A 15,748-nucleotide genomic window follows, 5' to 3' on the forward strand; every position below is an offset into this window, starting at 1 on the left:
TTCAAAGAAACGCGGTTTCAGAGCACAGTTTATTCAAATATTTACTGGTTTTCGCCCATGAGCCAGGTCTTGGGAACAACCTGCGTGAAGCAATCAGGGTCTCCACCCTCCTGGGGCTTAGTGTAAGTGATGCTTCTGCACAAATGAGTTCCCGACAGTCACATATTTACTAATATTCCAAGATGAGCCATAGCTCTTAAAAAAAACTTAATAATTGCATGCTTTGTGTTTCTTTCCAAAATGGACCAGAAACCACTAGCAATTATGTTGGAGTCATTACTGCAAAGCCAATTTGCTTCTAGAGTTTCAGTTGTACTCCAGGAACTTGAGCTATACTCCAGAGAGATCATTAGTTGCTGCACATGCATTATTGAGGGCACTGGTGTCGTTTCCAGTCCAGGATGCCCTCAGTCAAGTGTGATAGCAGGAAATGGGGGTCGAAATAATTAACCTCATGTGATTTTGTCAGGAATCCTTGCAAAACCACCCACTTGTGTCTTTCAGTTGAATAATCTCAATGCATCGGTTTTATTGACGTGATCTCTTTCCCTGGCCTCTTTGCCCACCATGCTATTTGTTTTTCTGTCTCTCAATTTATGTCTTTGACTAACCTCTATTCCCATCTCCCTTCCTATATCCAGTAGGGCATGGTTGTAAGTAATGGCCCACACAAGCATTGTTGAAGGTGGCTCTGCTGGGACTCTCAGACCACGGTCCTCACTCTAGATCAGAATTCTCAAGAGAAAACCAGAAGGTGTCCTTTTGTGAAGGCTTTGCTCAACTTTACTTCAATTAAATCCCTTTCACCAATCCTAGGACTCCTCCCTCAACTACAACATGAGTGGAACCTCCATGGGTTTGGGAATCTATTCTGAGTTCAAATTACGATTTTCACCATTTGCTCCAGGAGATGGGCCCTTGAACGATTCCTGTGTAGAAAGAAGGACGACAGCAATGTTTACCATTTATGAGGAATAAATTGAATGAGTCTGTGCAGTTTTTATCCCAATATGCTGTTAAATGAGCCTTATTTTCATCTCCTCATCCAGCCACCCATCCCCTTCATTTAAAAAGCATGCACCAAAGTCCAATTACGTGCCAAGTGTTGTGCACTGTTCAAGTTTTGTAACTGGTATAAGAAATTTCACTCATTGGGGGGTATGATGAATGGTAGCCCCCATCTTTTTTTTGCTTTTAAATGAATCATTCAAGACTTTTCTACTAATAGGTATAAATCCAAGATCTCCCTCTTTCTCAGTGTTAATGTATTTCTCATGGCTTCACCTCTTGTCCAAGAACTCCAGGGCTTCAAGAGTCACATATGTTTTGAGAATCAGGGAAGTCTCCTCGGGCTATGTGTGCAATGCTCCTCCTCACCAGCAGGAGTCACTGTTGACAAATGGTCTTCAGCAGGTCCAGGCCATGCTGGTATTGGCCGAGATCACTATAGGGGTCAAGGATACCATATCCTTAGTTCACAAGCACACAGGCTCAGTGGTTAGCCCTCAGGTCTAGACAGCATGTCAGGGGAACTGGGTACTCAGATCTTTCCAGAGTCATCTATTTGCTGAGTTTCAACCAGGCCTTCCCCATCAGTCCACTTGGTCCACTTGGTCACTTCCCTCCAGCCCATGAATCTGGGTAAGGGCCACACCCTCCAGTTTGCTGACTCCCTCTTCACATGCTTCTGGGGTCAAGGTTGCCCTCTTGTCCCTTTTCTGCCTTGGGGGTCTACAGCATCCCTTTACAGACTGGTCCACACCTTCTCAGGCCTCTGTAAAACAGGAGAGAAATGACTCTGTCAAGCCCCCCAAAAGCCCTTCAACATTCAAAGTCCTCTCACCACCTTCTCTCAGGAAAATGGGTACCACACAGAAAAGAAGGTCTGGTCCATGGTTGTTGCTAAATTATCTTTCCAGGATAAAAGCTATGTGTTTTTTTTTTTTTCCTCCTAAACAATTAGAGTTGTATCTGACCACATGCTTGATCTTAGTTATTAAAAACACAATCCACTATAAACCAGACAAAACACCACCCTTGGGAAGCTTAAAATGTAAGGAAGAAGTCAAAACCAAAAAAATAACGAAACCACTCCGTATCAGGAATGATGGAACATCCCTACTTGATGGACCAAATTTACTCCACCCGCCTTGAGGGAGACCAAGAAACCTGAGGCACTGAGGTCTATAAGAAGAACCATAAGAAAAAGGTGACCAAGGAGACATGCAGGGCCCAGTACCCTTGAGCAGCCAAAGGCGATGTTAAGGGCCTCCACTGTCCCCTCTGCCACCTCTAGTCCTTCCTAGAGTCTCAGGATGGATAGACCTTATGTGTTAGCTAGACTGCCCATAGGATAGGAGAGGGGCCAATTCCAAAGGCCAATCTCCCCTTTCAGTCCCTCACACATTGTGAGTAAATGCAGAATTTAGGAAGTGAAGAGATTCACACCAAGGACAAACACAACACGCCCCCCCACTTCCCAGTTGATCCCCCTGGAAAACACAGGCCGGAGGCGCCTCAGCCCTAAACTGTGCTCTGCGCCTCGGCTTCCTTTCCAGGGCGATGTGGCAGGGATGCTTCCAGGATGTGCCTGCTCCAGAGGAGGGAGAGTGTGAGAGGGAGGGGCTCCCGGGCGTTGAATAAATAAAGCGGATGCGGTTGAGCAACTGTTGAAATATGAGGAAATTGCTTCCAGCAGTTTAAAGTCTTGGCTTGACTCATAATTTAACCTTGAATATAGTTTTCAAAAATCATTAAGTCCCCAAAGCCTTCATCTCTAGCAGTGATTAGCTATGATGCAGTCAGTAGGAAGTTAATATATTTATTTATAAGGAGGCAGATAATGCATGGAAAGAATCTATTCATCCTGCCCTCACTCAGCGAGTACTTACTGACAGCGAGCTCAGGAACCAGCACCACTGCTGAGCACTGGGAGATCCCAGGGAACAAACAAGCTCCCACCTGCCGAGGAGCTTGACGACCCATAAGAGGAGGTGACAAGGAATCAGCATTAATGGAACACCACTGCATGCAACCATTGTTCTGGGAGTTTCAGCAGCCTTTAACCTTTACCCTTGGAAAAAAAAAAAAAAAAAAAAATATATATATATATATATATATATATATATATATATATATATATATATATATATATATAATATTTTTTAATGGAAAGGGGGCACTGTAAGCAATCATAAAATGAAACTTCCTGAGGCACATCTGTATTTAAGGCCACCCTAGTGTGTATCTAGGACCTTCTGCATGACTGTCATTGTTCCAAGGGTAACACACATATCCACCCATTTAATCCTCATGGCCACCTTATGAAGGAGGGTCTGTCAACCTCTACACTTTACTGATGAAGAAATTGAAGGTCAAAATCACAGATCAAGAAAAACAACATTGCTCTTAATTTGTATACCAGGGTTCTCATTCCTTCCAAATCACCCGGTCCCCAGCAAAAAAAAAAAAAAAAAAAAAAATTATAACTGTTCTGTGACTCTGCACTAAGTCTGTCCTTTGCTAGTGACTTGGGGTAGAAATTAAAGGGAGAAAAGGAGGGAGCAGGGTCTTAAGGGTAGACAAGGCTACAGGAGGAATCTGAGACACAGGATTCTTCCAGAATAGACGCAGAGTCACGCCAGGCATCTTCATGACTCAGCATTGGCATCTGGGGCCTTGAGGTCACAAAAAGAATCATGATCCTCGCATTTCTGCATCTGCTTTTGGGGACAGCCCTGTCAAAACCAGAGGTAAGGATAAAATGGGAAGACACATACATCTCAGCCTCGGCTCCCACCCACCCCATCTGGTTCCTCCTGAATCTCCCCAAGCCATGGTTCAGTGAAACTTGAGAAGCTTCCTGGTTGCCATGGAAATGGGCAAGGCTACATCAAACAGGAAGTAAGAATGGAAGAAACGGATTCTGTAGCTTCCCCAGGCAACTCCTGAGCAAGTTCTCTAATTACCCTTTGCATCCAGAGTCAAAGAGTTCTCTGGTCACAGGAATAGCCCCGAGCCTTCCAATATCCTCAGCCAGGTAAGCAAAATGCTCCGGTTCACCCAGCGCAGCCCCAGATCCTCTCTCTGGAGCTTGTCAGTTCTCCTCTCTCAGCTCAATTCTTTTTTGTTAGATAGTAATTCCAAAACACCAGCTGAAACTGGAACAAGAATAAGAAAGGTGTCTCTCTAGGGTGTACACATGGAGTGTACTTGGGACTTGGTTCTTGGCTCCGTGGAGATCTCTTCCATCTCCGACATTCAGTGTTTTTAAGGACAGGGTGACAAGACACAAGTTGCTAAAGAAGTGTCCAGAAGGTGTCAGAGAAGCAGGGATTTGGACTCTGAAAGGCAGGCGAAAGGACACTCCTCCCCAGGATTTGCCAAAGCCGGGAGGTGCCTCTTCCTGTTAATCCCACACTCCCTTATCATCCCTTTCAACTCTTTGCCCAACTGTCTGACTCTTAATTAGGTGTGTAATTGGGGATTCCAAGACGAGGTTTAAAGGAGCAAAAAGTCCCCAAACTTCATTTCGGTGACTGCTTCCAACGGCCTCCCGCAGATATGAAGTCAGCAAATTGGATTCTTTGGTCGTTGTTGTTCTACAGACTTTTCTTTTCCCACTTCATTTTCTCATTTGAACATTCAAGGGTCAAGCACTTGGGGCCTTATACAAGCCAGCAACTGGAAAGCGGTCATTGCACCCTCTCCTTCAGCTAACACAGACATGGATAAGAACAACACACATCACAGATGTACATGCAATGCCCGGGTGTGATTCAACTTTGAATTTAATGTGAGCACTGAGCTTGGAGTTGGGTGTCTCCCCTTTGCCTGTGTCAGTTAGAACTGGAAGAAGCAGAGGGTTCTGTCCTCAGCATGGTGAGAAGCCCAAGCCCCCCACTCCACAGGTGAGGGTGGGCTTTTGTTCACTTTGCTATTAAGGAAGCCAGACAAGAGGACCCAACACCAAGACCAAGGATCCAATCCCAAGGTCTCTCTTACCTCCCTGAGTTAAAGGCTCCCTGAGAAGGGCCCCCACCCTTTGCAGCATGTCCCACAATGTCACAGGCCCACGATGGACCTCAACAGAACTCCTCTCTTCCTTCTGTCTGATCTCCACAGTGCAGTTAAAAAGGTCCACTTGCACATATCTCCATTTATTCTTTTTCCTAAGCCTTTGCTGAAATGAGTATCTCCATTCTACAGAGAGCGCCCAGGCAGAGAGAGAAGGGACTGCTCTAGGAACACACAACAGATATGTCACCGCTGTAAGCATTTAAAATGCAAGTTTGGACCCCCAAACCTGTGCTCCCTGGCACTCTGCTTCCAGATTGTCAGGTACTGATTGGTAGGGGATGGAGGTGGGAGGAAGTGGGTCGGAAAGAAAAATATGCTAGAGAAAGAGATGCTGCTCACTGTATTCTGCAATCTTTCCTTGGGTCTTCTTTCCTTTCTTGGCCGAGGGCATGAATTATTTATCTCTCCCACGCAGAAGTTTCGCAGTCATAATAAAGGTCAGGAGGGGAGGAGAGGTTATCTAAATCCGCAGCTGTATCCAGGCACACTCGGGGTGACATATGGAGTCCAGCGGAATCCATCTGGGAGAAGAATAAAGACATGAGCTTCCGTATTTCTTCTTTCCTTCTTTCTTTCTTCTTTTCTCCCTTCCTCCCTCCCTCCCTCCCCCCATAAGACAAAAATACACTGGCAAGTTTGTGCTTCTTCTGACCCATTTCCACCCCCCTCAACCCCGACAACCCTACTACCTCAAGTGCTCGTTTCTGGATAAATGAGGGGACCTGGAATGAACCATGTCATTCTGATACTTTCTAGCGTAAGCTTTCCTGTCTCTGATTTTGGAACCCCCTTGGATAGATTCAAAAATTTCTCTTTTGAAATCCTCAAACCTATTCCCTTTAATTAAAACAATAAATATGTGTTCTGTAGCATTTGGAGGGAGTGACTGGGGACATTAAGGCATAAAAACAGACAGATGGGATGTTGCAGTTCCAGAAAAGATGGACACCCCCCCCACCCCAGGCTGGTGTCTGCCAGTTCTGGGATGCACCTTTATGGCAACCAATGGGGATGTTCTTATTACTGGGTACCCATCTGTTTGTCCTCCCCATATGACGATCCCTGACCAGATTTTCATTCATGTCCAGCCACAGTGAGCCATCCAGCTGCACTGTCTGCATTGGACCTGGGGAACAGCGACTTTTACAAAAGATCTCTGAAAAGATAGCTATTTAGCACCCCCCCCCCCCCCCCCCGCCCCAGTACTTGAAGGAACAAACCTGGCTTAGTAGAAAGGGTTCAGATATTTTTGTTCTACTCTCATTCTGGGAAGCCCACCTAAAAGCAATCAAAAAGGTAAAATCGTATTTTAATTGCTAAAGCAAGGAAATTGCCAAAAGTCTCCTAACACTAAAATTGTTATTATATCCAAAGATGAATGTCTGGATAGAGAGTAGGAAATCTCATACTGCCTCACACTCTGGTGGGATGAGGATTTCCCAGAGTAAGCGTCCTCGTCCTGAAGTTCGTTAATACCCAGGATGCTTTGAGTAGGGTGGCACTATCTGGGGTCATCAATACATAAGCTATGGGAGAGAGACATACTGTAGAGAATGAACTCATGTGACACTGAGAAGCAGAGGGATTCCAAGACCAAGGGTGACAATGTATGTTTCAACCTAATGGATTACGGACTAGAATTAAAATAAAAAATAAGGTCATACAATATTGAAAGAGAATTAAATTAGAGGCTGACACTGTTCACCTGTAAGACTTGTATGAAGTCGCAGTAATGAACGCAGTGTGGGATTAGAGAAAGGAACAGACAGAAAGATCAGCAGAATTTAGAAAGGAGTTCCCAGAAATAGATGCACGTAAATCCAGGCAACTGAGCTTTGAGAGTGGAGTAAAAAAGCAAGACAGTGGAGAAAATATAGTCTTTTCAACAAATGGTCCCGGAACAACTGGGCATCCATATGCAAGAAAAATGAATCTAGACATAAACCTTAAACCCTTTCGAAAAATTCACTCAGAATGAATCACAGACCTAAGTGTCAAACCAAACTATACAACTCTGAGAAGATAACACAGGAGGAGATCTAGATGACCCTGGGTTTTGGTGATGACTTTTTAGATACAACCTCAAAAACACAATCAGGGACTAGAGAGAATCAATAAGTTGGACTTCGTTAAAATTAAAAATACCTGCTCTGTGGCTCTGCGAAAGACATCGTCAAGAGAATAAAAAATAAGCCACAGAGAGAAATCATTTGCAAAAGAAAAATATGATAAGAAACTATTGTTCAAAATACACCATGAAAGAAAAAAATAAATAAATAAAATCAACAGAAAGAAATCAATCCAATTTTAAAATGGGTTGATGACCTTAACAACAGAAACTTCACCAAAGACGTATGGATGTCAATTAAGCATATGAAAATACCATCAGGGAAAGGCAAATTAAAATAACAATGAGATACACTTATACATTTATTGGGATGGCCAAAATCCAGAACACTGCCCACACCAAATGCTGGCGAGGAGGCAGAACAACAGGAGCTCTCGTCCACTCCTGGTGGGGGTACAAAATGGCACCACCACTTTGGTAGGTAGTTTGAGGGTTTTCTTAACAAAATTTAAAACATTCTCTCCATACAACCCAGAAAAGCTGTGCTCTTTGGGATTTATACAAAGGAGTCGAAAAACTTATGTCCATCCAAAAACCTGCACAAAGATGTTCATAGAAACTTTATTCAGAATAAACAAAAACCTGGCAGCAACTGAGAGGTCCCTCAACAGGCAGGTGAGCTGAAGAACCCCCTGACAAAGAGCATATTAGTCAGCCTTAAAAAGAAATGAACTGGCAGATCATGGAAAGATTGGATGGGGAGTTAGAGATACATCAATAATAAGTGAAAGAAGTTCATCTGAATTTGTGAAAAAGCATTCAGACGGCATGGTTCCAACTGCAGGCCATTCTGGAAAAGGCATTGTAGTCTCTACAGAGTGGTTTTATTGCCCTCAAAGTCCTCTGTGCTCTGCCCTAATTCCTGGCCACCACTGATCGTTTTATTGTCTCCATAGTTTGCCAGGGGTGCTCTACTACTGGGCTAAGCCCCAGCTCCTATTATCATTATTATTATTTTATTTTGAGGTGGGGTTTTGCTAATTACCCAGGCTGGCTTCAAACTGGCAATCCTCCTGCCTTAGCATCCCAGGTTGCTGAGATCACAGGTGGGCCAGGGCACCTGGTCAAACAAACAAACAAACAAAAAACCAGTTGCTCCTTCAATTGCATCCCCATGTTCTCCACCACCACTCTCAACAGCGCCTTCAACTTCACCACTGATATGCACAGAGCTTGAGATGTGCCATCACTGGACTTGTGCGGTTTTCTCATTTAATTCTCACAATTCCATTTCATAGCAAATTAAAAAAAAAATGGTGCTCAGAAAAAACTAAACACACCCCTCAGATCACGCATCTGGTAAGCGGCAGAGCCCAGATCTGTTGGGCACCTAACTTCAAATCCTGTTCATCTACTATTTCTCACTCTTTCCAGATAGAGTTTGCAATTCCACTAACTGGCTAACAAATAAGGTTTCCTCCCTTGGATTTGGCCTCCTCATCTACAAAATGAGCAGTTTGTGCTAAATGATTTAAGATTCCTTTCCAATCTAATCTGACAAACTGATCTAATTTCAGAGCAGCAGCTTGGAGGGAATGTTTTGGGTCCGGGTTTGTTATTTCTGAAATAACCTGTCTTCTCTCTTCCCAGGAGAGCAGCAGTAAATATACAGATGGAGAGGGAACAAAAGAGCCTACAAATCCTGTAAAATGAAATCGAACGGCACAAATGTGGTTATTCTGAGGGAAAGAATAAAGCGGCGTGTTCCAGAGCCTTTTCACACAGCTGCCAATCAAAGCCGCAGCCAGGCAGGCTTTCAGAAGAGCTGCTCTATTTAACCCGAGGACACAGAGTGAGCAATTTGGAGCTCAGCGTCGTGACATCCCATAACCTGCACCCAGACATCCAGGATGCCCTCTCCTGACCCCCGCGTACCCACTCCATCACCAAGTCGCACTGATTTCTCCACCGGAATAACTTTCAATTCCCATCCCCATTTCCCATGTTCTTTGTCCAAACTCTTATTATCTCTACCCCAACTATTTGCAATTTCCTCGCTGCCTCTGCGCATTGCAGTACCGCTCACCCCCCGCCATACTGCAAGGATCTTGGTCCATCTTCTGCTGTGATAACAGAATACCACGGACTGCGTAACTTACAAACAATTGCAGTTTATTCGGTTCTCAATTTTGGAGGCTAGGAAGTCCAAGGGCACCCATGACTGTCAAGGGCCTCCGTCCTAAGTCTACTTGGCAGAGGGCAAGTGAGCCTGCAGGAGACCAGAAGGCTGGACTCACTTTTAGCAGGAACATACTCCCCAAAATCCAGGCATGAGGGCAGTGCCCTCGGAACCAACTGCCTCTTAAAAGTCCCAGCTCTCAATGCTGACATTACAATGGCAAGCAGCTCTCAAAATGAGTTTGGGGGCATATTCAGGTAGTTGCATGAAATCATATTTTTCAAGTTCAAATCTGATCATGGCACAGTCTTATCATTAACCATCTTAGAGAACAAAGTATGATAATGCAGGCGTTGAAAAGTCATCCATAGTCTACATGTCCAGTTTCACCTCTCTCTCATTCGATTCTCTTATGCTTCATCCTTGCTGAATCACTCATGCTCTCTCAGACATGGGTGAAATGTCCCTGCTTTCATGTCATTTTTTTCCTATTTGGACCCAGAATGTTCCCAAACTCACCACCCTGACCACCCCTGCCAACTCCTGTCTCTGTTACCTGGAGAACTTCTATTTATGCATTAAACCCCAGCTCTACTCTGATCTGCATAAGGATATATCGACCTCACGGTGGTTTCTCAGTTGAATGATCCCTCCTGTAGCTGGAAAGTTCTAGAACTGAAGAGACAACATTTTAGATGGTTGGTTTGGTATTAGTTGCCTTTGCTGGACTGAAAGGACATTAGGGAAAAGGAAGATGTCTAAATACTTAATAGATGTAACAATGCATGGTGTGTATCAATGCTCATGTCAGACGACACTCTGCCAGGGCTTTCCTAAGTGAATTAGAACATGTTCAGAGAAATAAATGAGTGAGAAGGCAACATCCAAGAAACATCAACCTCAGAGTATTTGAGAAAGAATTTGATGAGACCGTTTTGTAAGAGTTTACGAGGTCTACTCAAGAAACATGGGTTAAGTACTATTTGGCCACCGGCTGCCATAAAAATTATGCAGAAAACGAAAGCGTTATGTGACAAGAGAGCTTGGACAAGAGGTGTAGGTGCTCTGGAGGGGAAATCAGTATTCACAGTCATGAAATAATTTTTAAAAAGAGAGAATTCAATATACCACAAACTAAATTATGGGATTAATAAAATCCAAATCAAAACTCCAAGGGGATTTTTTTTTAAAACCCTGACAGAATGAAGTTAATTTGAAAGATCCAAAACAGACAAGAGCCATCTCAATCAAAATCCCAGCAGGTTTAATTGATATTCTCACACTAAAATTTAAATGAAAGTGAGAAGGACCAAGAAGAACCAAGGTAAACTTGGAGAAGAACAAAGCTGGGGGTGTTATGTCACCAGTTAATAAGGTCTGTTTAAAGTTTTAGTGATCGAGACACTGTGGTATTTGCACAGGAATAGATAAGCAAGTATATGGGATGAAATAGAGAGGTCACAAATATTCTTTAGCATTGTTTGATCTATGAGAGGCAAAGAATCATATTGACTATCCTTTTCATTCTGTCTTTTTCCATTTAACTTTGTGTGAATCATCCTCATTGTTGAGTACAATCTTAAATCATTCATGTTCGTTACTACATAGTATTCTTTTGTGGAGTGCATCTCTCCAATGCAGCAGAAAAACGTCAATCATTCCAGGAAGTGGTTCTGGGTCAATCTGGTGTCCATTTGGAAAAATATATTTTGTCCCTCTACTTTATATTATGCACAAAAAATCAGTTGCAGATGGATCACAAATATAAATGTGAAGATTAAGACTATTAATCTTAAATAAGAGAATATGTTTGTGAAATATTGGAGAAAGCAGAGTTCTTAAACACATTACAAAAAAAAATGTTAACCATAAAGATTAGATTAGAATAAAATTTTAAGGATCTCATCAAAGGTCACCAAAGAGTAAAAGGGCAATTTAAAGAGTAACGCAATGAACACAAATCCCAAATATATGAAGACCTCCTGCGAATCAATTAAAAATAAATAATAAAAAGGAGAGACTTGAAGAGACAGCTAATTAGAAGGGATACACTAGTGATTACTTAAGTTATGAAAATGTGTTCCACCTTATGAGCTATCATGGAAAAGAAAACTCAAATCCCAATAGCATTCACACTAGAATAACTAAATCAATAAGACAAGTGACTAAATATTGGCAAGCTGGTGGTAACTGGAACTCTTAACTGCACTGCTGTTAGGTGGTAAACTGATACAACCACTCTGGAAAACTATTTCGCAGTAACTACCAAAACAAAGCTTCTATCTACCCCATGATTCAGTCATTCCTCTCCCAGGATAGACTGAACGGAATGCATACCCATGCTCACCCCTGAGTTGCACCCCAATGTTCTCATGTGACACTAGGACATGAATGTCTTATTAATGTACTATGAATGTGCTATTAGCATAGCAGTATTTGTAAGAGCTCCAACCTTGGAAACTTCCCTAATGCAAGTCAACAGCAGCAGGAATAAGTCAGAGTGTACTCACACAATGGGGTATCAGATAGCCATGGGTATGAGTGATGTAAAGCTATTTTCCATCATATGGACCATTCTCACAAACTTGCCACCCAGTATTGGTAAGGATGCGATGATGGGATTATTAATCAGGACTTTCTTTTTGAAAGTACTATACACACACATAGCCATAAAACACCTACACCAGTGGACCTGACAATTTCACTTCTAAGATTTACTCCTGAGGAAATAATCGGACTACAAAGAGCTATGTAAACGAGGATTTGTTGCAGTGCTACTTATGAAGACAAGAAGAGTGGAAAGAAAGTAAACATGCAAGAAGAAATGAGTTAAATGATGGTGGAAAGGGAAAATGTGTAGCCAATTAAATGCAAAGACAAACAAAAAAAAATGTCAACTCCTTTTTGCAAGGGTCTGGAAGAGGCTCCCAGAATCCCCCAGACCTTCAGACACTCTGGGCCACCCACCAGCAGCACCTCAGTGGGAAAGCAAAGCAGCCTTTCCCGCCATGACAATCTGCAACGTGGGACTTCACAACCCACACCGTGAAGGTGTTCCCAGGTGTTGTGCACAAAGCCCATGTGCCACGTTCACATGAATATTCTCTGTGTTAAAGCCATGCGTTTTTAAAAAGAAAACCCAATTCTCCTAAGTTTAACTTGCCTTTTTCTACCAACGAACTCAATAAAATTACACCTACAGTAAACGATCAGGAATCGTGTTTTGAAAGCCCAACAAAGGACATGAAGAACGGCTTGGAGTGAAGGGAAACGGACAGGAAGTCACCTATGTCAAGGATAATTCAATACACACACATACACTCCAAAACGTCCAGCAAGACCAGCGAGATTAATGGGTGGCTTGCAATGACATCTAAATTTTTGAATTGCTTGTCTTGAAAAATGTGTAGGGATTATCTAAATATAAAGCAATAAGACTATTTTCATTCTGAAATTAAGCAGAAAGAACAGTACAGAATATGATTTCCTTTTTAAAATTAATTAATTGATTGATGGGGGGGGGCAACATAATTCTTTCCAGATGGTATCTTACTTAGGAATCAAAGTTCCTTAATAAAAGTGGCTTTGTGGAGTGAGTGGCAGATACACCCCCAGCTACTGGCCCTCCTTCCTGCCCTCCACCTCTCCCTCCACTTCACCCCGACCCCAGCTCCAGCACTTGACGTGCTTTCCAAGAGCATAGAACTTAACCTCAAAAACTCTATGTCGGATGATCTTTGACTGGCATATTGGGGAGCCTTTCCTGGTACATTCATTAAGTATTAAAATTAGATTATAAAAGAATTCATAGACAAAGATATCATGTTTTGGATTTCCCCCCATGTATTTGATAATTATGTCTGCCTCTAAACACACATCTAGGTACTGGAAAGTAGTGAAAAGACATACAGCAGAGTGTAAAATATGGTTATGTCAGGAACAAGACTGCTTTCTGTTTTCGGTTTTGCTCATCCCTATCTTCTAATTTTCCTACGATGAATATGTATTGCTTTTGTAATAAGAAAAATGCACTTTTTTAAGGGTAAGCAGGAGAGCATGATTTATTTTGCATATATTCAAGTGTTATTTTTTCTGCCAGTGAGATCCAAGTGACATTTGAGAATTATGATTTTAGGTCTAATTACTTTTTTTTAAAAAAAACAGCACTTCATTCAGGCATATTTTATATGTAGTCAAATTCTGAAATCCTAAGTCTATACCTGAATGGATTTGGGCACATATATATTCTTGTGAACATAATTCCTTTTTTTGTTGTTGTTCCTCTCTCTTTTAACTTTTATATCTGATTCTGGATGATGCTATTAAAAACCAGCTTTATTGTTCGTGTGTTGATATGTCACACTACACCCCATTGATATATATGATTTATGCATGTTAAACAAAAAAATTAAAACGTTTATTGCAGTATAACTAACTTATAATAAATTGTATGTATTTAAAGTATATAATTTGATCGGTTTGAACATGGAAAGGAGGGGAAGTTATTCCTGAGATTCAATTCTGGATGTGACCTTTCTTTTCTTTTAATGTTTTTATTAGAGCATTAGAGTCATACATAATAGTGGAGTTCATTTTGACATAATCACACATGCCTGGAATATTATTTTGGATAATGTGACCTTTCTTAATCTTAGACAAATTATTGAATATCTTTGAACTTCATTTTTCTCACTTATGGTTAATGTACTTACTTTGCAAGATCATTAGAAGGACTAACAATGTAGTATAGACCCTGCCTGTAACAGGTTCCCAACAAATAATGGCTGGTGTTGAAGTCATCTTACCTTTTTCCAAAGAGGGAACCTTAGGCTCAATAAGGTGAGAAACTGGCTTATGGTCCCACAGCTGCTGAGAAAGCAGCTGACAGCAGGACCTCTCTGTCTTGGAAACTTTTAAAGATGCCTTCTCCTGAGGGATCCCCAAAATGGTGTGAGATGAATGAAACTGGGAGAACCAGTACCTCACCAGCCCTTGTCTCCCTCCTCACCTCTAACTCCGCTTCACCATGAGTGGTGGCAACTCATCCACCATGTTTTCTCAGCAAGCTGCCCACCTCCTCAGCCTGCTCGCTGATAGGTCAAAGAAAGAAACTAGATCAAGAATGGCTCTTTTGAAGGCCTCTGTGAGACCCCAAAGGGTGATAGTTAAAATTAATTTTTAAAGCTCTATCAATGTGACAGTTGTTCAATAGTAAGCTCTTGGGGAGAAGAATGTTGGAACCACACAGTAAGAAGGACCTTGAGAATCAGCTTTTACTAGCTTTAGGTTCCTCTGATAATGATACAGTAATCACCCAGTTACCAAAACACTTCCCATATGTGAGGACCCACTAAGTGCAATGCTAAGCAGTTTTTCAAATATCATTTCACCTTTTCTTCACCACAACCATCCTAGGTAGACATTCAACCTCACTTTACAGGTGAGAAAATGAAAACCTAGAGAGGTTAATTGTTCAAACCTGTATGGCTGGACTGGGGTTGCACTTCTATGATAATAGTTTTCTTTCAAGCTTTTTTTTTAGAAAGGAAACAATTCCTAGCTCATTTCATGTGTCCAGATAGACCTTGATATGAATTTCCTGTCCAGAACACCAATATGAATAAAAATTACAGAACAATGTTATAGAACAAGAAATCTCTCAAAAATAAAAGCAAATCAAAACCAGCAATATATAAAAGTGACAGTACATCCCAGCCCAGTGTGGTTTATCCTAGAAAAGCAAAGATGTAACATTTTAAAATAAATTAATGCAATTCTTCAAGTGAAGAAAGAAAAGAGAAAGAAAATGTGATGATTCAATTTCAATTCATGACTGAAAATCAAGTGTACCTACCCGTAAACTGTGAATAAAAGAGAATATTCTTAACCTTACAAAAGGTAATAAAAAGTAGAAACATATATGGGAAAAAAATTCATCATAATAATAGGGTAACTACTTTCCATAAAAAAAAAACTAGTACTAAAGCCAGAATTTCTGCTTCAACTACTTTTATAAAATATTGCACCAGCTATCCTAGCCAGCATAATAAGGCAAGATAATGAAATAAAGATAATGAAATCTTTCTTCCTCTAAGATAATGAAATTGTACAAGAAGTAAGGCTGTCTTCACTCACAGACAAAACTGATTCTAACATACAAAAATCTTGGGAAATCTATAAAAATACTAGAATAAAGGAATTTAGCAAAGACTCAGAATATATGATCAATACGTATCCAAACATCAATTGCAATTTTGTTTACTATCGATAAACAAATGGAAAACGAAATTAAAGAATGCCATTTACACAGCATCTAAAGGCACGAATCCTGAGGGATGCATTTTACAAAGCACGTGTAAGGCGTTCGGTCACAGTTGGAACGTGGAATATCTCCCAGAGGCTCATGCATGGAATGCTGGTCC

At 41.5% G+C, this 15,748-nt stretch overlaps 3 long non-coding RNA genes across 3 annotated transcripts in view; 1 reads left to right on the forward strand and 2 right to left on the reverse strand.

Moving 5' to 3' along the window:
• The window catches only part of LOC139703711 (uncharacterized), a 261,415-nt gene that overhangs the window by 87,715 nt on the left and 157,952 nt on the right, over positions 1-15,748 (forward strand). The gene's annotated exons all lie outside the window — the stretch shown is intronic.
• The window catches only part of LOC139703717 (uncharacterized), a 91,888-nt gene that overhangs the window by 22,779 nt on the left and 53,361 nt on the right, over positions 1-15,748 (reverse strand). The gene's annotated exons all lie outside the window — the stretch shown is intronic.
• LOC139703713 (uncharacterized) lies at positions 1,343-5,589 on the reverse strand. Its single transcript, XR_011705814.1, has 3 exons — positions 5,419-5,589; positions 2,892-3,073; positions 1,343-1,774 (listed from the first exon to the last, which is right to left on the reverse strand). It is a non-coding gene; the product is annotated as an uncharacterized lncRNA (long non-coding RNA).

This window comes from Marmota flaviventris (assembly GCF_047511675.1).
Source record: "Marmota flaviventris isolate mMarFla1 chromosome 17 unlocalized genomic scaffold, mMarFla1.hap1 SUPER_17_unloc_1, whole genome shotgun sequence".
Lineage (NCBI taxonomy): Eukaryota > Metazoa > Chordata > Mammalia > Rodentia > Sciuridae > Marmota > Marmota flaviventris.